This window comes from Lepidochelys kempii, chromosome 3 (assembly GCF_965140285.1).
Source record: "Lepidochelys kempii isolate rLepKem1 chromosome 3, rLepKem1.hap1, whole genome shotgun sequence".
NCBI classification, from domain to species: Eukaryota; Metazoa; Chordata; order Testudines; family Cheloniidae; genus Lepidochelys; species Lepidochelys kempii.
Window position 1 is genome coordinate 190,248,252 of NC_136382.1, and position 22,935 is coordinate 190,271,186.

Genomic DNA, 22,935 nt, shown 5'->3' on the forward strand with positions numbered 1-22,935 from the left:
CTCTGCTTTTGTGCTTAATTGTAAAGAGACCTGGGCACAAAGGGACAAATTTTGACTCTTGCCCTTTACTCTGCCATAAAGCAGGCAGAGCCATCCCTAGAGGCATACCTCAAGCAGAAGAAGGTTCCTTGGCCAGAGTAGAGCTCCCTGCTGACCACCTTAGCAGCCTGTACATTGGAGATGTTTCAGAGTAACAGCCATGTTAGTCTGTCTTTGCAAAAAGAAAAGGAGTACTTGTGGCACCTTAGAGACTAACCAATTTATTTGAGCATGAGCTTTCGTGAGCTACAGCTCACTTCATCGGATGCATACCGTGGAAACTGCAGTAGACATTATATACACACAGAGACCATGAAACAATACCCCCTCCCACCCCACTGTCCTGCTGGTAATAGCTTATCTAAAGTGATCATCAAGTTGGGCCATTTCCAGCACAAATCCAGGTTTTCTCACCCTCCACCCCCCCACACACACAAACTCACTCTCCTGCTGGTAATAGCCCATCCAAAGTGACCACTCTCTTCACAATGTGTATGATAATCAAGGTGGGTCATTTCCAGCATAAATCCAGGTTCTCTCACTCCCTCACCCCCCTCCAAAAAACCACACACACAAACTCACTCTCCTGCTGGTAATAGCTTATCAAAAGTAGCCTATTTCCTAGGTAGCCTATTTCCCCTTGCTTTTTCCTACCCCCCCCCCCCCCCGACGTTCTGGTTAAACTTGGATTTAAACTTGGAGAGTGGTCAGTTTGGATGAGCTATTGCCAGCAGGAGAGTGAGTTTATGTGTGTGTGTGTGTGTGTGTGTGTGTGTGTTCCCGGGGGGTGGGGTGAGAAAGCCTGGATCTGTGCTGGAAATGACCCACCTTGATTATCATGCACATTGTAGGGAGAGTGGTCACTTTGGATGAGCTATTACCAGCAGGAGAGTGAGTTTGTGTGTGTATGGGGGTGGGGGGGTGAGAAAACCTGGATTTATGCTGGAAATGGCCCACCTTAATTATCATGCACATTGTAGGGAGAGTGGTCACTTTGGATAAACTATTACCAGCAGGAGAGTGAGTTTGTGTGTGTGTTTTTTTTGGAGGGGGGTGAGGGAGTGAGAGAACCTGGATTTATGCTGGAAATGACCCACCTTGATTATCATACACATTGTGAAGAGAGTGGTCACTTTGGATGGGCTATTACCAGCAAGAGAGTGAGTTTGTGTGTGGGGGGGGAGGAGGGTGAGAAAACCTTTATTTGTGCTGGAAATGGCCCAACTTGATGATCACTTTAGATAAGCTATTACCAGCAGGACAGTGGGGTCGGAGGGGGTATTGTTTCATGGTCTCTGTGTGTATATAATGTCTACTGCAGTTTCCACGGTATGCATCCGATGAAGTGAGCTGTAGCTCACGAAAGCTCATGCTCAAATAAATTGGTTAGTCTCTAAGGTGCCACAAGTACTCCTTTTCTTTTTACATTGGAGATGTGCTCTGTGCATGCTAGGACCTTGCTGTTCCCAGCCATTCTCATATGGAGGTTACATGAGCTCAGAAGCTGCTCTAAGTCAGCCAGGGGGCCTCACATGCAAGGCCTAGGATATAGGAGGAACAATAACATCTTATACTCACCTTTAGCCATGCCCCACCACTGCTTCCTGCACCAGACACAGCTCAGGAAGAATGCAGAATGAAGTCCTAAAACTAAATGATTAGCTTTGGCTGTCTCTGTAACAACATATTACCACCTATAGGCACAACATCAATCAGAAAGGGAAGAGGGAATGTGGGGAAGAGATAGATCTTTAAGTTTATGCTTTAATAAAATAATCATAGAGTTGAGTAAGTCTCCTTTCTCAGCACCTTTCTTTATGCTTGCCTCAGTTGGTATCTCCTCTTTTACCCAGCCACTGATTGGTAAAAAACACTTCACTGAATGCTTGCGGTAGGCAGGGATATGTGTGTCTGGTGGGAGGGAGCGGGTGGCAAACTGAAGTTCTATTTTTTCCTTTTCTCTCTCTGGTATAAATTAAAAAGACACCCTCTAAAATTAGCTGTAAGAGTTAATTCTCCAACCTTTAAGCACAGATGAAGCTGTCACCCTTTTTCTTCTTTAAAAGCGCAATTGTTGTTCAGTTTCTCTCAGGTACAGATTCATTAGCTCTTGACTGGCTCTTCTTGTTTGCTGACTACTTGTGGAAAAAGCCATTTACCCTGGTGAATGTCAAGGTTAGTGCAAACCGTCCTTGTCATCAGTCTCTCTGGCAGAAGGTCAGGGATAAGCTTTCCTCAAATGGACAGCATCAAACAAAGCAGATGCTGACTTAACTCACCGAAAGAAAGGGGACCTTCCCTGTGAGTCGATAAACATTCCAGTGGGCAAGGAGGACAAAAGATTAACCTCTCCCTTGCCATTTTGTGTATTGTGTACCACAAAAACAACTACAGCCCCTCATGGTTTTATAGTATTATTCGTATTTATTCGTCTGGTCTGAGAAAGCAAGAGAAGACCACACATGCACAGCTATGGTTACAGCGAAGATACCTCTTTGAAAGATGTTTATAGTGGAGTTGCTAAGTTTACATCCATTCTTCTTGAGTTTTTATCCTAATGTAACACTTCCAGCATTGTGAACTCCAGGACTGTGTAACCCAAACACCTCCTGGGTGTGGTGTTCTCTCCCCTCTAGTGGCACTGAGACCACTTAGAGATTAATGAGTCTGCTCTACCGCCTTAGCTAAGAGCCATGTGGCTTTTAGCTCATGCAGTAGAGGCTCGTGAATTTAGCTTCAAAGGTCCCAGGTTCAATCCCGCCCGTCGATAACCGGGGTCTGTTCGTGTTACAACTGCATCATATGGGAAACAGCATGGCACATAAGCAAACAATAACCACCCATTTTAAACTTATTAACTTTGGTTTCTACAGTACATGCTGTAATGTCTTCAAGGTGCTGGTGGTGTCTCTCTATATGTGGAAAGAGAAGCACATGTGCTCAGTGAGAACCCTCCTCCCCCAAAGTCTTTATGCCTTTTTGTGTGCTGCGGGTGAGTTGACTCAAAGGATAATTAATGTTAAAAGGAAACAGTTCTGGAGGTAACACTCTGGATAAGAATACCAAGGATAAATTACAGGAAAAGCTCTAGCACCTGGAATGGAGCTTGGCAAGAGGGCTTTAGAATGAAAAAAATAATGAGAAAACAAAAGGGGAGATTTCATGCACTCTTTTCACATGGGAAGAATTAGACAAATTTTCTAACATGTATTTCTTTCAGGGGGAAGTGGGTGTAAATTACAATCCGCTTCATCACATAAAACACCAATGTTTTGGCCATTCAGACTTTTTCTCAGGATTACTTGCTTCCTTATAAAGTTCCACTGTCATCTTGCTTCAATTAATATCATATTTATTGGGCCCAACCCACACTCACCCCAACTTCCCCAATCAGACATCCACGTTTAGGTGCTCAGATTCCACTCTGAGAAGCATGGTATAAATAGAGTAGGAAGGATGGATATATCTTCTTTTCAAAAATAAAGCATGCTGATTGTTTGACTTTTACACAGCATATACATTATTTCAGCCAAGTGGCTGGATCTCAGGAGGAAACAAAACAGATTTGGGCATACGTGCCTTAAGCTATCTTACAGCTGCTAAATCTAAGGTCAACACTGAGGGCTTTGCCATAAAACAGACCTATGGGAAGCATTGTTGGGGAAACTCTAAAGAGGAGGAAGTGTTAAGAAATTAAAGTTGCCAAAATCTATCATCCCGTGGTAAATTTATGCTAAGAACTTTGGCAATCTCATTTCAAAACTGTACTGGAAATGTTAGCAAAGATGAAGAGAATCTCACAATAATGCAGGCTTCAGCTTAAAAACATTTCATGGTTACATTAGTTTTACATTCTTCTCAACCCATAAAAAACCCCAACTCTTGGCCAGGTTTGATTTGTACAGTTTTTGATATGGAACTCATGGTTATCTTACGGGTAACAACTAACTTACAGTCAAACTAGACATCAGCCCAAGCTATAAAGTTTGGAGCCGAGATTTCTCAAAGTGGAGGGCCTGTTTGGATCCAAGTTTTAAGTAGAAATAGGGGTCAAGTACAAAATTTCGATCCAGATTCAGACTTCATGTGTACTGAACTCATCCTCTATACAACTAATGTGATTTTTGTATTTCTAATCCCTAAGAGACATGCAGAGCAAAAATTTAAATGATGTTAGCTCCCAGGTCAGGTAAGCAATATTTACATGTTTGTGAGGAAAAATAGAATGACAGTTCACAAAATGCTTCTTCCAGAAGTAAGAACTATTTCCGAATAAGTTGACAATGTGTTTTAAAGGAGTACTACAAATTCCATTATAGCACACTATCTTCTAACTTAGTGGCAGCTGTGAGTTAGACCCAGAAACTATACAGTTAAAATTGTTATCCAGGGGGATAACCTGGTTCTTTGGGGACCTCGACCAGCAGTTGTATCGGTGGCTTTAGACTTGCCTTTGAGTGTAGCATGTTTCAACATCTGTCTGAATTTCCGTGTGCTCCAGCATGCCAGTTTCTTTGGATTGCATTAAAAAGAGCGAGTGCATTTTATCCATGTGTAAATGAGATCCTGCAAATATCCTTCCCCTGTCTGCAAGTCTCCTTCTACACTAATGCTACACTCATAACAAACTTCTATAAAATGATGCTAGAGATGTCCAAGGTTAGTGCTGTCTTTTTCTCTAGAGATAGGGCTTACATATATCAGTTTGAGAGTGGATCAAGTCCTTTTTAAGTTCATTCACACACACCAAACATACACACATATAGGCTGGGCTGGAAGCACCACCTATTATTAAAGTTGCCTGATCCTTTTTCATTTGTTTATAACTTTGCCAAACTTTAGCCATTTGGACTGAAATGTTCCATGTCAGAGGCCTGCATCAGGATACCTTTCTTTTTCTTCTTTTTTTAATTTCAGCCAAAATGGCTCAGTCATTACCAAGAATGAAGCTAGAGAAAAATATATTATTTTGCAATGTAAAAAAAAAAAATCAGGTTACCTGTCCTTTGAGAAGGTCTAGCACACCCATACTTTGGAGCAGGGACTTGAATTTTGGCAGGGGAGTGACTTTTGTATCAGGATGTCTGCCATCCCAGTGAAACTTCACCTTAATCTGGCAAATTATAAACCATTTGAAAACTCTCAGTTCACACACTGCTCATGATGGACCTGCTCTGGGGATGAAGCAGAGTTGTACAGTGAAGGAGACTGCTATCTTAGTTGTTTGTTTGTTGCAGAAGTTGGAAGGTGTGTATAGAATGACACAGGGGATTGCAGGGAGACAAATGATGTTCTCATGGCTAAGGAAGTTGATGCCACCATGGAGAACTGGATTTTATTCCTGTCTCTGCCAGAGAGTAACTTTGTGATGCTAGCCAAGTCACTTAAACCAGACTTTTCACTGATGATCAATAATTGTGTTTCTCCTTTTCTGGGTGCCCAATTTAAGAGCCTGGATCTGATTTGCAAGCTGCTGAACACTCACAACTGCAACTAAAGTCACTGGGAGCTGTGCTTTGAACATATATGATGCTAAGTACTCTGAAAAATCAGACTCAAGACATTTCAAATTGGACACCCAAAATTAGGGGACAAGTTTTGGGGACAAGGATCAGTGTTCATGTCGGGAACCCCGTCGGTACCTGGCCTGGGCTGGGGAAGCTAATGATCCAACTAGCAGACCAAATTCGGTGATGAATACAGGTCACGTGCTACCTGAGGCACATTGCGCATATGCTAAGAAGAGTGGACATGTTTGACCTTTATGTCTCTGTGCCTCAGGCCCCATCTGTAAAATGGGGATAATAGCAACCTACCCTCACAGGGGTGTTGTGAACATAAATTCCTTAATATTTGGGAATTACTGAGATACTACCTTGATGAGCACCATAGAAAAGTCGATGAAAAAAATGAATAGTGCTGTGTTCAGGAAGTGTTTGAATAGCGGCAGTAAATAAGGCATAGGGACACACACTGAACAATGAAGATAAAACTAAATATTGAATAGCGGATCATTAACTGAACACTGCCCATCCTTTGCACTCTATGAGGTGGGGTCCTGTGGAAAAAAGCTGTTGAACTACTGGTACAGAAAGTCACTAAATATACAGTACCAATTGTGCAAAGTCACTGGGGACATGCCAAAGAGTCCCCCCAAAATAGTCATAGGTCTGGAATAAGTATCAGCCTTTCCTATGTATCCTGGTGTAATGAAAGTGAGATAGAATGGAACTCAAACACAAAGAGAGACTGGAATTTGCTAGCATTGGATTCAGGTTTAAAAAAATGCTGGTGTGCTCTATGGTAACACACACATCATAAATACTGGGTGACAAAACTTTACATAATGAGCTATTTCTATTCTAGGCTGCTTGAAAAAACAAAAATGTAGGACTCCTACTTCTTGGAGAAGACACCTCATATATAGCCACATTATTGGCCATACACTAAAAGATACAAAAGCCATGCTTAGCGATTCGAGCTGGCAGAAATGTTTTCACTGAAACTAAATTTCAACTACAAAAATGGTGCTTCAAAGAAATGAGAATATTTCAGGAAAACATGTCAATTTCTTAAAAAGAAAAGGAGTACCTGTGGCACCTTAGAGACTAACCAATTTATTTGAGCATGAGCTTTCGTGAGCTACAGCTTCATCCGATGAAGTGAGCTGTAGCTCACGAAAGCTCATGCTCAAATAAATTGGTTAGTCTCTAAGGTGCCACAAGTACTCCTTTTCTTTTTGCGAATACAGACTAACACGGCTGTTACTCTGAAACATGTCAATTTCTTAAAAGTGTCTTCGGTTTTGAGAAAAAAAAATCGAATGAAAAGCTTTATCCAGCCAGGGTGTTTGTGGGGGCAGGGGGAAGGAAGATTAAGATCACATCTGTACTACAGAGTCAAGGCGACTTAATTTTTTTTTGACGATCACGAGTTGCCTTATTAACATTGATGGAGCATGTCCACACACCCCTCCTTGTGTCAGCTGAGTGTGTCCACAGTCGATGCTCTTGCATTGACAGAGACAGCCTTGCATCTTGGGTACCTATCCCACATGGCAACTCCCCACCCTCTGTCACCCTCTGCTGCTAGGAGCTCTGGGAACAGATCACGGGTGCATCGTGGGAACATGCTCACCATCCTGTGATGCAGTTCTTTCCGTCCCATCAGTCCATGGGCTTTGTACTTTCTACTTCTTTTCACAACATTTTTCAACAGCACTTGTAAACTGTGTGTAACACAAACAGCCCCCTAATTTTGGTCATCGGCAGGCAGGATCAAACCTGGGATCTCTGGAGCTTAGTGTATGAGCCTCTACAGAGTGAGCTAAAAGCCAACTGGCTCTTAACTAAGGCTGTAGAGCAGACTCATTTAACCCTCTCTCTAAGTGGTCTCGGTGCCACTAGACGGGACAGAATACCCCAACCAGAAAGTGTGTGGGTTATATGTGCACCCGCCCTCTCTGCTTGACAGCATAGGTCCTGAGCTACTGACTATCGTGGTGATGTTCCTTTGGCCAACTAAAAGGCTGCTGACGCTATTTTTTTGACCGGTTAGACATCAATGAGGAAAATATTTCTATGGTCATTGTGGCCTGCTGTACTCTACATAATAATTGCAAATCTAAGGGGGAAAAGTTTCCCTAGGGGTGGGCTGCTAAGGCTGATCAGTTGGCTGCTGATTTTGAGCAGCCAGATACAAGAGCAATTAGAGGGGTGCAGTGGGAGGCTATTTTAATCAGGGAGGCTTTGAAGGAGCACTTTGACAATAGTTCCCAGTAATGTGTCTCTATGTGATGCATTTGGCCAGACAATGTTTACTTGCTGCCATGAATTACCCCTGTAGTGCTTGCTTCTTGGGCGTTAATTGCAAGGAGCAAATAGTCCTACCTATAGCCAATGTGTTTCAATGTTAGCACTGAGCGATGTATGTATGAATTTCACAAATAAAGACTCATTTAATTTCAAAGACTCAAGTTTAATAACAGGATCAAACACAAACTTTTGGTCAAACAGGTGACATGAGAAAGAAGAACAGTCTCACGGTTAGGGGATCTCACAGCTGGGTGTAACTCCAGCTTCCTTGAGGAAACCTGTCACCAGGTGTGGAGCGCATGGGTACTGTGAGGGACTGGGAACATGCGAGGAATGCAATGAGGGAGTTTGGGGAGGGCAGGGACCAGAGTTCTGTAGTGGCAGGAGGGGGAGTCGGGCACAGATTTGCTGCAATTGCAGGTTAATGAGGGACTTCAACATCTCTGTCTGGTCCTCAAGGAGCTTTATCATCAGCTCCTACCCTGTGTCCTTTCCTGGCAATGCAGCTTCAGTCTTTCATTAATTGTCTCCCTCCATGCTCTTGTTTCACTCTGTGCTGCATCTGTTGACTGCAGCACCTCACAAAAGATATCCTCCTTACCCCTCTTGGGTCTCTGCCTTATCTGATGGAGGCACTCAGCCAGTGTAGAGGAGTTTGTTGTAAAGAGCACATTTGCAGAAGACATAGAAATAATGAACAGAGATAGTATTGTGAGCAAGGGTGCTGGAACAATTTATAGAGTGGGGGTGCTGAGAGCCATTGGACCAAACTGTAAACCCTATTTATGATGGAAACCACTTCAAGCCAGGACATGTGGCAGCACCCCCAGCACCCCTAGTTCCAGCAACTATGATTGTGAGTGCACTTGCAACCATGAAGCAAAAAAATTACACATACCTCTTTCTCACTGTCCCTTGGCTAGCACACAGGTCACCGCAAGTCCCAATTATGATGAGTTTGTGGGGATGGAGAGGGTTGGTAAGAGGGAAAGGGGAGGAAGGGACAAAGGGTGGTTTGTGAAGGGGGTTACTATAAGTGGCTAGGGAGCCTATTCTGAATATTGGTACCCGTTTCCATAGGCTACAGTACCAATATCCCACTCCTAAAGGTAACCCAGGAAGCAAGTGAGCATCTCCTGCATGTGTGTGGTTTCAGATCGGCTCCATATGCCGCTTGCCTTTGTGCCACTCTGGTCCCTGCAGAAATAATTGCTGGATGGCATGGCAAAGTTTCCTACAATGAGGGGAGAAACAAGGCAGCTCTGCCAAGGAACCTGCAGCAGAGGATTGCAGAATACCTTACAGGACAGTTTCCTAGAGATCACTATGGAGGATTCCAGGGACATCCTTGTGTATGTTAACAAACTTTTCTGCCATGGCCTCACTGAGTAGATGGACAGGCTCTGTTGTTAATTTATGTCCCCTTTCCCTCCTCTACCATATTAAAAAGGACATGACACCTCAATTTCCTCTCACAGTGCAGCATTAAAGCAAAATGAGCACTTATCGGAGCTCCCCCCTCCTGCATTGTGCATGCCAGATCTGGAGTTCTGCGACTGGCTAGACCCCCCAGAGTGGCAAAGAGGTCCTGACTTGCTGCACCACAGGATGACCCTGCTGTGTGCTCCACATCATCCTCCAGCTCCACCTCCTCATCCACCACTTCCTTATTGGGATTGAGTCCACTAGCGACTGCCTCCAGTTCCTCTGAAGTATCCACAGGGATTTTGGCAGTGGAGATGGGGTTGCCACCATGGCAGTGGAGATGGGATTTCCACCAAGGTAGCTCCTCCCTTGCCTTTTGGTATGCCTGCCTCAGCCCCTTTATTTTAGCATGACACTTCTGCATGGCCCTTTTGTGCCTCTTCTCCTGCATACCACTAGCAATCAGTCCCCAGGTATCTAAATTCCTACAGCTAGTGGGAAGCTGCAGCTGCACAGCCTCCTCTCCCGATATACTCAGCAGATCCAACAGCTCCAGTGTGTTCCACATGGAAGCACATCTGCTGTGTAAACTGGCATGGTCTGCTGGGAAGATGCTGTGTGAACTCTGTACACTGAGCAAACAGGAAGAGGCATTTCAAAAATTCCTGGGTCTTTAAATGGGGGAGGGATGCATACCTCTGTACCTTCAGGGCAGCAGAGCTTGAGCTGCTGACCAGAGCGGTCATGATGGGCATCCTGGAGGCCAGTTAGGGTGACCTAAGCGAGTGAGGTGTCCACACTAATGCTGTGTCGTTCTAACTACGTTGCAGAAAGCTCTAAGAGCTGCTTTTGTTGAGGTGGTTGTAATTTGTCAGCACAGAAGGGAGTCACATTGGCGGGAGGAGCATTTCAGTGTGTACACTTCCACTGATTTTTCAATGAAAGATGACTTTTATTGACAGAAGTGTGTAGTGTAGACAAAGCCTAAAATACAGTAAAAGTTGGGGGGTTACCACTGAAACTTAATGGCTTTTTTAAAAAAAAAAATTTCAAAAGTTCATTTTGAAAATTTTCATTGAAAAATGAAAAGATTTGAGAAAAGATTTTATTTCTTTTTTCTTTTCTTTTTTGAAATTGTTCATGAACTATCATTATTTTTTTCATCCAGTTCTAATGGTGGTTTTGGGGTGTCAATTTCCACATGTCCAATGTAAGACACCTTAAAGAGGTCGAATTTCTACAAAGTGATGAGCACCCACCCTATGGAAATTAGCTCCGTGATGTCCCGCCTGGGCAGCCAAAAACTGAGGAACTTAAAACCGCTAGACACTTCTGAAAACAGAAACCCAGATTTGATAAGTGAAAAGTATTAATAAAAATAAGAGTGAGCAAATATTTACATAGCCAGGAAGTAGTAAGCAGACGTAGATTTTCATACAATTAAACTGAATGCAAATAGGAAAGAGTTAAAACTAGATCCTTGGCTTCAGGCACTACACTTCGAGGAAGCTTCTGAATCAGCGCTCATCATGGGGCACGGAACATAGCTATTTGCATGACAGTTGGTTATTCATACTTAGTACAGGCCACAATGAGGTGAACCAGCACTCAGAGTCCAGGGTGCCCTCTTCAAATTTTCCAGTGTGGTCATAATACGAGCTGATGGAAGCCAAGACAGCAGCTGGGAGTTACATTTCTAACATGGTTAGTGCACATAGCTGGCTTCTGAGGAGGAAAATTTTTGATGTATCCAAGCCCAAGGTATAAATTCAAATAATAATTATTAATAAGCCCCCCCTAAATACAGAGGAGTATATAATTATGCATAAAAATACAGGAGACTGGGGGATCTCCATGTAGTTTTAATGCTCAAGTAATAGCAAACTCAAAAATGTGTTCATGTTTCCAGATGAATAAAAGAGAGGACATACGTGATATGAATTCTTTAAATATGAGTTTGAAAGATAAAGTATGTTGTGATGTAAAGCAAAATTCTGCAATTCTCCCACTCTGAGAGCAGGCTCTGGGCTACAATGCCCTGTGTGTCAACCATGTAGGTCCTACTGGATTTGGACACCTGCAGTTCATCCCTTTGGAAGTCTGTGACCAGTGATGAATACAGTGACCAAACGGCCTTCTTAAACCAAAATATTGTTTAACTTGAACAGTAGGAACAAATCATTTACAGAAAAGGACTTTAAAACAACAGTTGTCATAATGTCTAACTTACCTAAAGCCTACTACTCTGTGATGTTGATCTAGGTGGATCTAGCGTCTCCAAACTCCCCCAGCAGGTTCTAGGTGTCAGACTGAACAGATCCCCACCAGCTGACTGATCTCTGGACAGAAAGAGTCTTTTTAATTCCTTTTAGTCCTTTTGATCTTTTGGCTCCCATCATGTGGCAAAACAAGTTTTGTAATTTGGCGAGAGCCCAGAGGCTGAATCTGAATCTTCATGGCTAATAGCTTTGGCATCGTCTTTTAACAGCCCGGAAGCGTTTACCAGGAGGTGGCTTATCTCTGATTCAGTAATGGGGGGGAGTGGGAGGAAGAGGCCACTCCTTGACCCCAGGGTTTTCTTGTCCCATGAGAATTTTTGAGATTTCAAACATATTTCCCATCCTGAATCAGACAGAAAACTCAAAATCTCAAAAATTGTCACACACTGAAAATCCCACCCCCACCAACAACAGTTCAGATGGGATCCATGGAAATGTTTCATTTCAATCATTTTGCAAATTTTTGTTTTGATTTTAACCTTTTATTTTTTTTCTTTACTTTCGTATTATAAATTAACTTACCTTTCTAAACAAAAAGCCTTTCATTTGGAAAATGCTGAAATGGGACATTTCAACAATTTAGAAACTTTAAGAAAATGATATGGGAAATTTGTCAAAACCAACCCTTTCTCTGCAAACACTTTTGGTTTTGATGATATGGTTTGTTGAAATTTTCCCAATAAGATTTACTAAGAACCCCCAAGATACCTTTCCTCTCCTCCCTCAATTTGCTGCTTGCCTGCTCCTGGCCATCCTCCCCTAGAACACTTCCTGCACCAGGATATCCTGTAGCAATGGCACAGAGCTAACTCACCAGGGGCGCAATTATTCTCCGAGGGTGGTTATGACTTCCCTACCACCTCTTTATGCCCGCTCTAGATGTCTGTCCTACCCTAGTTGGTTCAATGGGCCCCAAAGGGTCAGTAAGGAAAATATGAATCTGTTCCACGTCTCCACTCCACACACAGCACCATAGATGTGTTTTTATAAAAACAATAAATGAAACAAGAAGAGGAATCAAACACTCTTCTGGGTTAGATCCTCTGTTGGGGTAAATTAGTGTAACTCCTTTGATGTCATTGGAGTTATTTTGATTTACACCAGCTGAGGGTCTGGCCCCGTATGAAGAACTTCACAGGTAAATGAAGTCCAGCTTTAAAAACACAGTATATTTCTCTTCGCCCCCGCCCCCATTTAGGCTAGCCTTTGCCAATACTTGTGCTTCAGACACCACATGCACCTCTGAAATTTCAGAGCAGAAGATATTGTCATCCTTCTGCCCAAGAGTAGCAGATGCAAGGCATTGCAGGTTGGTTTCCCTTTGGAGGAAAAATCAATTACTCAGAGTGTGGTTATTTTTGGTGAATTTTTTATATTATATATATTAGTCCTGGAACAGAGGTGGTCATGAATAGCATGCAGAAAAGCCCCTTCCAAGAATTTCCACCAAAACACCTACCCAGGTCCCAGGGACCAACTCTGCCTCAACAATTTATTCCAGTTAAAGAGAGCAAACTATCCTGATGCCTGCAACAGTTCCCTGCAAAAGAAAATTACATCACACAACTAACAACAATATATCATTTTTTCAGACTGTACACTAGTTTCATGATAACAAAACAACTTGTAAGAGTATGTATAACAGTGCCACCTAGTGATTCCTGCCAGAACAATATAAATAGTTCTGGTATTGGGGAAATTCTAATATACTGCTGGCTGCTGCAAAAAGGTCCAGTGGAGGAGCTGACTGAGTCCTGCTGCCCCTGGAGTACAGCCACTGGCTTCTCCCTGAAAATAACCTGCTACCCTCATGGGGAATAAGAGGGACAGCTGTTTGGCCCTCTTAAAAGTGAACCTGTAGTCAGTGTGTAGGAAAGAGCCATCGACCCCAAAGAAAACCTGCAAGATAAAGTAAGTGAAGTGGAAACAGGGCATGGGAGAGGAGAGATCATACCTTTCCTGAACGTGAGGTGTAAAGGCTCAATGGTAGGAATGTGGCAGCGGTACAAAGAACAAACAGCTGAGCTGTGTGAGTTGTGAAGGCTGAGTTTGCAATTAAAGCATTCAAGTGGCAGGTGAGAGGAAGAATAAAGCAACACTCCAGTGGCATCATAAAACTAAGTAAGGGGGAGACTAGCTTAGAATGGAAGACAGCAGGCTAGCCAGAGTAAACTGTCTGGTTATTGAAGGAGCACTCAAATGGTAAGGGAAAACTAAGAAAAGAAGAGAGCAGTTTAAGAACAGAGGACAGCTTTCAGCTTTTGCAGCTACAACAGCCCAGATGACACCTCCTCGCTCCAGTTCTGAAATGGTAATAAAACATCAAAGCTTTCCTAGTTTACTCCTGTGTGTTGAGGGAGTGCTAATGGAGAGTCTCTGGATTCTAGAGCTCTGTTTCTGGCATGTTGCTCTGGAGAATTAAGAGATGCAAATACACTCGGGTGACCGGATGGCACAGAAGTCGATGCATGTGAAGAACAGAGATTTACAAGTGAGAAGCACAGGAGCAGATATCAGCAATCGGAGAAAGTTAGCCTGGTTTAACTGATATGTGGTGGCACATTGGTTCTGTAGCCAGTGTTTAATATCAGGAAAAGGTTTTTCATTTATTTTAATTCCCACTGAAAATCAGCTCTTTTTCTTGGGAGTATTTTGTGGGTGCTTTGCTCTCACATACTGCATCTTCCTGCTGCATTTATTTATATTGTGTGACAAGTCAATTGCATTTGAAACAGCACAAGGTCACACAAATCTATGATGATTTTCTTGTCTGCTTTTTGTTTTGTCACTGTTTGGATTCCCTTGAATCTGTTGGAGCAATCAAAAAGGTGGGAACTCAGATTCAAAGGACTTTGGCTCACCCTTAGTCTACTTCATTTCCCCAGTTCTGCTGTTTGCGCTACATTGTTACTAGAGCTGATTGAATGATTCAGCTGTGGAGAAAGGCAGGAGGATTCGCCCAGTGGGCCAGGAGTCAACCCAAACCTGAACTTCGGTGAGTTCATGTTTGTCACACTTAGGACCTGTTCCCACACCAGTTCAAATCAGTGGGAAAATTCCCTTCTGTGAGAGCAAGATGAAGCTCGGAGCACCATCCGTGATGCTGTGACATTGACGTCTTCACAACACAGATACCATGTGTGACATGTCACTGTTTCTGGAGGATGGGGAAACCCTTGAGCTCATGGTAGGGTTTGGGATCCATGAACTTTGTGGTTAGAACTCAGATTTGTTCACTTTCTTCCCTCATGCGCTTTTATTTCTTTAATCACGGAACATAAATAAAAAAGAAAGCATTTCCTATTCTAAGCACTTTTCCAGCATTAACTAATTAATTGTCCCAGCCACCATCTGCCTCCCCATGAGGTATGGAAGTACGTAGTATTATCTCCCATTTTGTGACTGAGGAACTGAGACACAGAAAGGCTAAAGGCCAGACTCTGATACCCTAACTCACACTGAGTAGTGTCTTCCTCTGGGAATAGCTCCATCGATTTCAGTGGCAGTGCACCCAAAGAGTTTGACCAGTCATGTCAATGGGAGTTTTTACATTGACTTGAATGGGAGCAGGTCATGCCCAGAAGAAAGTACTACTCAGCATGACGAAGGTCATCAGAATTTGTTCCTTAGTAACTTTCCCAGAGCCACAGGGGAAATCACTATTAAGAATGCATTAGGAAAGTCTCCAGCTCCCAAGCCTGCAGTCAGACCACTGGATTCTCTCTGTGTTGTTATGGACAGTTGTGATCTCAAGTGCTGTGGTGATCAGCACTCTGTGTACAAACTAACTAATTTTATAGTCACAAAGACTTTGTAAAATCTCATACTTCTCTGGTTCTCCCATTTCTATTGCTGCTGGGAACAAAATATAACATTTCAGGGTGCCAGAATGTTTTTTTTTTTACATCCCTGCATTATAAAGCATGCAAAAATGCCATCTGCAGTTAGTATAACTAACTCCAAGCATGCAGTCCTACTATAGATCCACTTGCAGCTTTGTTCATTTCATTTCTAAACACTTTTCAAGAAAGAAAGAAAATCAATTTTTAGTGCTAATGCCACCTGCAGGTTGAAGAAAAACAGTTGCAAGATTCCTGAAAGCTGAACAAATAAATATGCCTTTTTAAAAATCTAAATACAAGGCATGTGCACCTTTCACAGTCAGAAAAATGTCTTTGTCTTTATCAAAAAAATACCTTTTCTAATTGTAGAATCAATGTTAGCAACTTCCATAATTTTGTGAACTAATACCATTGTTTATGGGGAGGATAACATAATGTATACACTGGCAATGTTGATTATTATTGTAACCAGATTCAATTATTTTTTTTGGGAACCATGTCTCAGCATGACATGGAGATCCCAGTCATCAAATGTGGGCACCTGAAAAGGACATCCAGTTCCTAAATTTGAATGAAAAAATCAGCATTTAAGCACATCAGTTTTCTTGCTCAGGAACTGATCTGAGCCTTAAGATTTGAGATTTGTATACTAGTGACCGAAAACAGAGCCCTACATCTAACTGGCATTCTAATGGTCTGAATTTGAGATTGGGAGCTAGGCACTACTGAGTTTTAATCCTGGTTCTGACAATAAATTGAGTGGCCTTGAGGAAGCCACTTAAATTCTCTGCCTCAGTTTCTGCATCTGTAAAATGTAGTTACTGATTCCTATCTACTGCACAGGAGCATTGTGAGGAGTAGCCAAAGTGTTCTGAAAGATTAAAAGTACATATAAATGCTGAATAGTATTAGCAGATACTAATTATTTATTTAATACTGTGAATGAATTATCAAGTGTATGGGACAATTACACTGTGCATCATTACTGTCTGCAAAAGTTCATTATACCGTACTTGTGTTTTCCTCTCAAATATGGAAGGGATCTTAAAAAACCCCAAGAGATTTCCCCTTCAGAATAATTATGTTATCAATGCTGCTGTTACTATTAGTTTATAATTTGTTACTAGTCCATTTTCAGTTATGCTTTGGCTCCTAGCCTCACTTATACTGTAGTTTTTATAGATGCATGAATTAAATCTAAGAACTGAGCAAAGCTTTGGCAGTCAAGTATATTTGGCTCCCCCTCCTCCTTTGAAAAGGTATCTTGGATCTACATTTTGTAACTATTGGATTTAAATACATGAGACTGCACAACCTCTGACATGATGTAACATTGAATATGATGACATAATATAAGAACAGACAGAAATAATGTGGAAAAGCCCTTTCTGGCTCTAATAGGCAGCTGGTGACACAGGTGAAACACCTACTGTACCACTTAATAAAATTATTTTAATTTAGAAGAGGAATGAAGAAATGGAGCCAATTACCTTAGTGGATCTGACAGGCAACCCTAAATGGATCCTCAACTTCCTCAGTTTGGGCCATTTTTATCCCTCTGAATAATGATAAAATGAGTTAGAAGAGATGCCTGAGGAAATTCTGCACATTTTCAGCCCAGATAATATTAATAGGGAAGTCTTCGAGCAGCAGAGAAAGAAACCTGAACAAATTATCATGTTTTCACTTTTGTCCCATTTTCTTTGACTGAATTACAGGAGACTTGTGCCCTTCATTCCTGACAATGAGCAGGGGCCTTTGGGAGAACTCGAGTGCTCTTATTCACCAGGAACATGTTCTGGTGGCCAGAGTAAAATGTCACCCAGGAGGATATGGCCTGTATATATGAACTGACCTTGACACTCCAAAAAAGGTTTAGAATGTTTTTTTTCTGAATAAGAATATAATTTGCAGTTATACTAGCTGTATTAGAAAAAGTTTCAGGGCTATAAATCCTCATGCTTTAGGGCATAATCTGATTGACAGCTGGAGTCAAGAAGGAATTTTCTCCCCAAGCACCCCTGCAGTACAGAACTGCACAGCTGGCCAGGTGATTTTAATGTTCCTCTGAAGTACCAGGTACAGGCCACTGCCAGAGGCAGCACACTGGACTAGGTGGACAAATGCTCTGTTCTAGTATGGCAACTTCTATTTTCCTGTGGACATATAGATTTCAAGGTGCAAGATAAATTCTGTCAGATTAAATCAATGCAATAATTGCTGAGCAATTGCCATCTGATATCTAAACACCATCATCAGTCTGATCCTAGTCCTAATTTTAAAACAGACACCTCTAAAAAGCATATTTCTTTTGTGAGGAGAGGAATAAAATCCTCTGAAATGATGTAAATTAATCTAAATTCATGTTAGTTTCAGTGACAGCAATGTTAATAGTCATTCAGGCTGTTCAGTGGTATTTGTGGGATGAATTCTGCATCTTAAAATAAAGCAAAGGAGCTGGAGAAATGTTGTTTTGTGTGAAGATTTTTTTTCAATAGCACGTTCCACTATAACTTCTGGGGGAAACTGAACACGGGAACTGCTGTTCCTTTAAGACCAGATGTAGCTTGCAGATCAAAAGGGCACAGCATTCACCCATGTCATTGTCCCCTGAAAGATCAAAACCTCATTATATACTTGGTGCAATATCTGTTCTTCTAAGGTAGTTTACATATTTCTTTCTTTCCTTTTTTTTTTTTCGAGTCCCTACTTCTTCTTTTCTCCATCTATTCTTATCACTTTTGAATTACAGAGATCTATTTTCAGATGAACACATTGAACAAAACCTTCATCTGTTTTTCCCCCCCAACATGGCGGTATGTGCTTATGCCCGCTATCTGCATAAGTCTTTTGTGTATTGCTAATGGAGTGCTGGAATTGTGGCAGCTCTGAGCAGGGAATACATGTGAGCAACAATATGCTGACAGACCTCTCGGTGGAATCTAATCTGTTCCAGCTCATGCACTCCTCAGAAACTATTTAACTTTCATTAAACTGTGTTTGATATCAGCTAAATAGAATGCATACGGCACCAATATAGCTCATATGGTCTCATTCATTCGATCACAGCAGTGATTTTTCCTTATATTTTCCCCCACTTGTGTCAGTACCCAGTATAGCTGGGTAAATAGGAGACCTTTGAAGATATAGTTAGTACTCAGATTTCTTTATTCTTTTGTGCTGGTTTCTTAGTGTTGAAACAGTGATTCATGTATGTCTCAGACAGCCTCCATTAATTTCATGTAATGTAGCTTTTATCTCGTAGCTGGGACAACTATCTCCAGTACAGTGTCTCTACAGTGTGTCTCTTACAGCCTACCAGCTTCCCAGCCCCTTCCCCATTTCTTTTGGAAGGGACTCATTTGTGGTCGGTTTAGTTGTTTGTTTTGTTTTAAAACATGAATACATAAAGAAGCTGAGTGGGAAGAAGTAAGGTAAAGACCTTTCTGTCCGTGTGGGTGTCTTTATGTCTCATGTGGAAGGGGGGGAAAAAAAGGAGGGAGGCACTGGGGGAGTGGGCTAACGTATCTTTGGTGGCCGCAGCACCTATTCACAGTGCACTGATTTGATTATGAATGCAGCACAGTAGGAGCGTGCAGTTTCTGGTGAGCGTGGGGAGAGTGGATTTACAAGCCAGGGCTGTTTAAAAGTTTGAATGGTCAAATGCTCCTTAAAAAAAACAAAACAAAACAATAGAAAACCCACAAGTGGGAATATTAATGCTACAAATAAACATCATTGCTTCGTTTGCAAAGAAAAAACTCTCGTTCCTTGAATGCTCTGAATGTACCTTAAGAAGGAGGATGGGGAGAGGAGAAACATAAACCTGATTGGGAAAAGTGAAAGCGATTATCCTATGTTGTCTTTAAAGATACTTTTTTTCCAATTACGTTTTATTAAGTCCAAAGGAATAATCACCATTTTTTATATTGCTTAAGAGAAACAACATGGGGTCCTTTGGTAGAGGGAACCCAATTATTTGGGATATTATTTTGTGAAACCTTTTCATTTTATTAGTATACCAGAGGGTTTTCACATTTGCAAGGCTAAATCCTGACTATTATTGCTTTTTTGAAAAAAAATCTCACTGGGGCAATTAATTTTAATACATTAACACCAGTTGCTGTTGTGTTGTATGTTTTAAAAAAATGTGAAAGGGGGTGGGGGGGAAGCAAGCTTCTTATACTATTTATCATTCAGTTCATAAAGGTGCCACTTACGTCAGCTCATGTAATAAGCAATGGGCTTTTGAGTGAGACGGTTTCAATGGGTAGGAACTTTGAGAAGTCCTGGCCTGAGCTGAGTGAATGTAAGCACCTACACTATAGAAATGGTACAGCAGAAGGGCTGTGAGAGCTGGATGTAGCCACACACTCTTTCTGTGTGTTTGTCAGTCCTCTGGAAATAAAACTGAACCAGTGTAACTTTATTTCTGAGCACAATGACAATGCACATAGAATGCCTGATACTGTGACTTGAAAGGGTGATATAAAAATTATAAAAAATTAGATAAACGTATTGACATTTTGCTATATATTATTAATCTTATTAATAGCATTAACAAAGACTAATTGAAAATGCATCATTTATAATTATGTTAGTCTTCACGTTAGTGCATTTTTGTCAGAGTAAACTAGAAAGGAGTAATTAACACTCTAGTGTTATTTACCCCTGTTTTTATTAAAGCTGGTGTTAACACAATGTTAGAGATGAATATAGCCTGATTTCACTGAATACCACAGAGCACAGAATTCAGAGGCAGTGAAATTAAAAGCTGCAGTTTCCTGTATCATGAGCCTAAAAATAAAACCAGCTTTAATATTGCAGAATAAGGGTACGTAAGGCTGGAGCAGTATAGTGACTATTCATCTCTTATTTCTGTGACATAAAAGGCAGAATTATCAGCCCCATTATTTTCTACCTGCCACAGGTACCCAAGCAACAAGCCAATTCATTCTGATACTTCTCTTATCTGTTTTTAAAACATACCATAAAAAATATTCCTGTGATGTGATCCAAGGGACTATAGGTTAGTGTGCACACTGGAAAGGTAATGACCGATGAGCAGACATGTTTAAATTGCAGCAGACTAGGAGGAGGAATCCTGGATCAAAAACCAATCCACAGTACAGGAGGGATGGAGGTGCTTCTTTACATTACTTCACATCATGCACAGTGGACAGCTAACAATGCCACTGAGATAATTCTCTGGAGAGAAAGGCTGTCACCATAACACTTAACCCACCACAATCCAAGTGGATAACACAAAGGCATTTAAAATGTGTGCATGACTTAAAGATGGGATCAAGCTGCAAAATTCAAATCCAGAGCTGTGCTTGGTACGCCTAAGGAGAAGGTGGAAGAGGTTCTGTTCTGCCATCTTTCTGCCCCTCCAATACTGGAGTCAGCTGGGAGTAGGCTTTCCTCTTTCCTGTTCAAGTTAGGACAGCCACAGGATCCTCTAAGTATGGCCCCTTAGGAGCTGTTATGTTGGCCCAGGATCACTAAACTGTAACGTGATCTGCCCATACTTTCCCCTGGTCCTGGATCTGGCACTGAAATGTTCAGTGTTCATGTGTATGTGTGTGTGTGTGTGTGTGTGTGTGTAAAAGAGAGAAAGTGAAACATGCCTTAGAGCTAGAGGATTCCAAATCTGCGCAGTCTGAGCGGCTTTAAGTCCCCTTTGAGCCCTGGACACAAGGAGACTTACTCTGGGCTGAGGATCTGGCCCCTTGATTCTAAACACCCCAAACTCTGGGTGCATTTAGAGCCAGGGTTTTGGTTCATGATTATATAAATTACGGATATTTGCAATACTCAGAACTGGATAATATGCTTCAGATTCCAATCATCTCCACAATTTTGAGGATGAGGTACTTGGACCCGGGTTTTGGTTTGGGCCCATCTCTACTCACAATGCATTACTCAGTAAAGGCTGCTGGAGAAGGCTTGAAATGATGTGGGATTAACTTCTTTAAAGTTTTCTGCAACCTCTGCTTTCATGACTGACTATTTCTGATGTAAGTAATTTACAATGACAAATGGCAACAGCTCATGCCAGATTTGTTTGGAGCAGAGGCAAAATTGGGTCTAAAATAAACAACATATTGTGCCTCACAATCAGGTACAGTTTACAGGTATGGCTCTGATTCATAATCTCTGCTCAGTGCTTCTCTCTTGCGCTAATGAAAATCATGGCATATTGGTTGTTCTTGCTGCCAAGTGATATGGCCATGCCCTCTCCACAGTATCCAACTACAAACATGCTTGATGGGGACTCTCTGGGGGATCTGCTTTGCTGTTTTTACACTGTTAACATATGTAGGTACACCTGAAAGCTACAGTCTGCCACTTCTTGTGGACCTCACTTGGGTACCTTTGCTCTTTTGCCACCAAGGGTTAATTTTCTAATGGCTGCTTTGCTGTTGAAGCTGGCCAAGTTTTTCATCGCCTGCAGAGCGCCACAAGCTGCGATTTGGAGCCAGGAAACACCATTAATTTTCTAAATAGGAAGGATCACATATGTAAACTGTCTGGTTCTATAACCAGTTGGGCAGGTAGAAGGCAAAGAAGAGGAAAATAGATTCTTTTTCTGAATCTGCCAACTGCACTTCATAAACTCTTCAGCAAATTTCAGCCTTCCTTCATCCTCAGCATTGCCAGTATTCAATTTTACTGGGAAAGGTCAGGTTGATGATTTATTGAACAGTTATTGAAGTTGTTACATAAGGTTGTATAGAAAAGTTTCCGAAGAATTAAAGAAAGGGCTAAACTAAGTTAATGGATCACACTTCATATTTCAACTTGATCTATAATTATGTCTTAAACCCACCAATATTGTTTAATTCTATCATGTATACCAAATAGAGATATGGCCCATTTGTGTCACTAGAGGCGGTCATATGCTTTGCCTAGGAGGTCACTAAAAAAGTATGATTTGGATGTTCGGTATGCTTACTGTACACCCTCAAAATACTCATAGTGGGTGGATATATAGAGAATATAGAGCCAGCTTCCCAATTATTCAAAAAGACATGTCAATGAGAGTGTAAAAGAAAGACTGGGAGTCCAGAGGTCTGTGTTCCATTTCCTGACTTTGCCACACACACTATCTGTGAGCTGGCACAAGTCACGTCAGCCTGTGCCTCAGTTTCCCTATTTGTAACAAATACCTACCACACAAGACTGCTCTGAGGAGTGATTAATTAATTAATTAATTCAGTGCTTGGAAAGCACTTTGAAATCCTCTGATGGAATGTGCTTTAGACATTCCGAAGAATTATGCTTATTATAAAAATAAATCCATTTTCTTTTAAAGCGCTTCGCTGCCTGAGTGAACATTAGGCTTTCCCGCCTTTTCCTGGTCATTCCCTGAATACTTATTAATTGTATTTTATCCGTTTTGTTGTCTGAAAGGGAAAAACCTGTTTCACTGGGAGTTCACATACCTGAAATACTGCAAGACAAACCTCTAGTCCTGCTCCATGTACCAGGTACAGTATCTCGGATGCACCAGCATTCCTGTGGAACACCAAT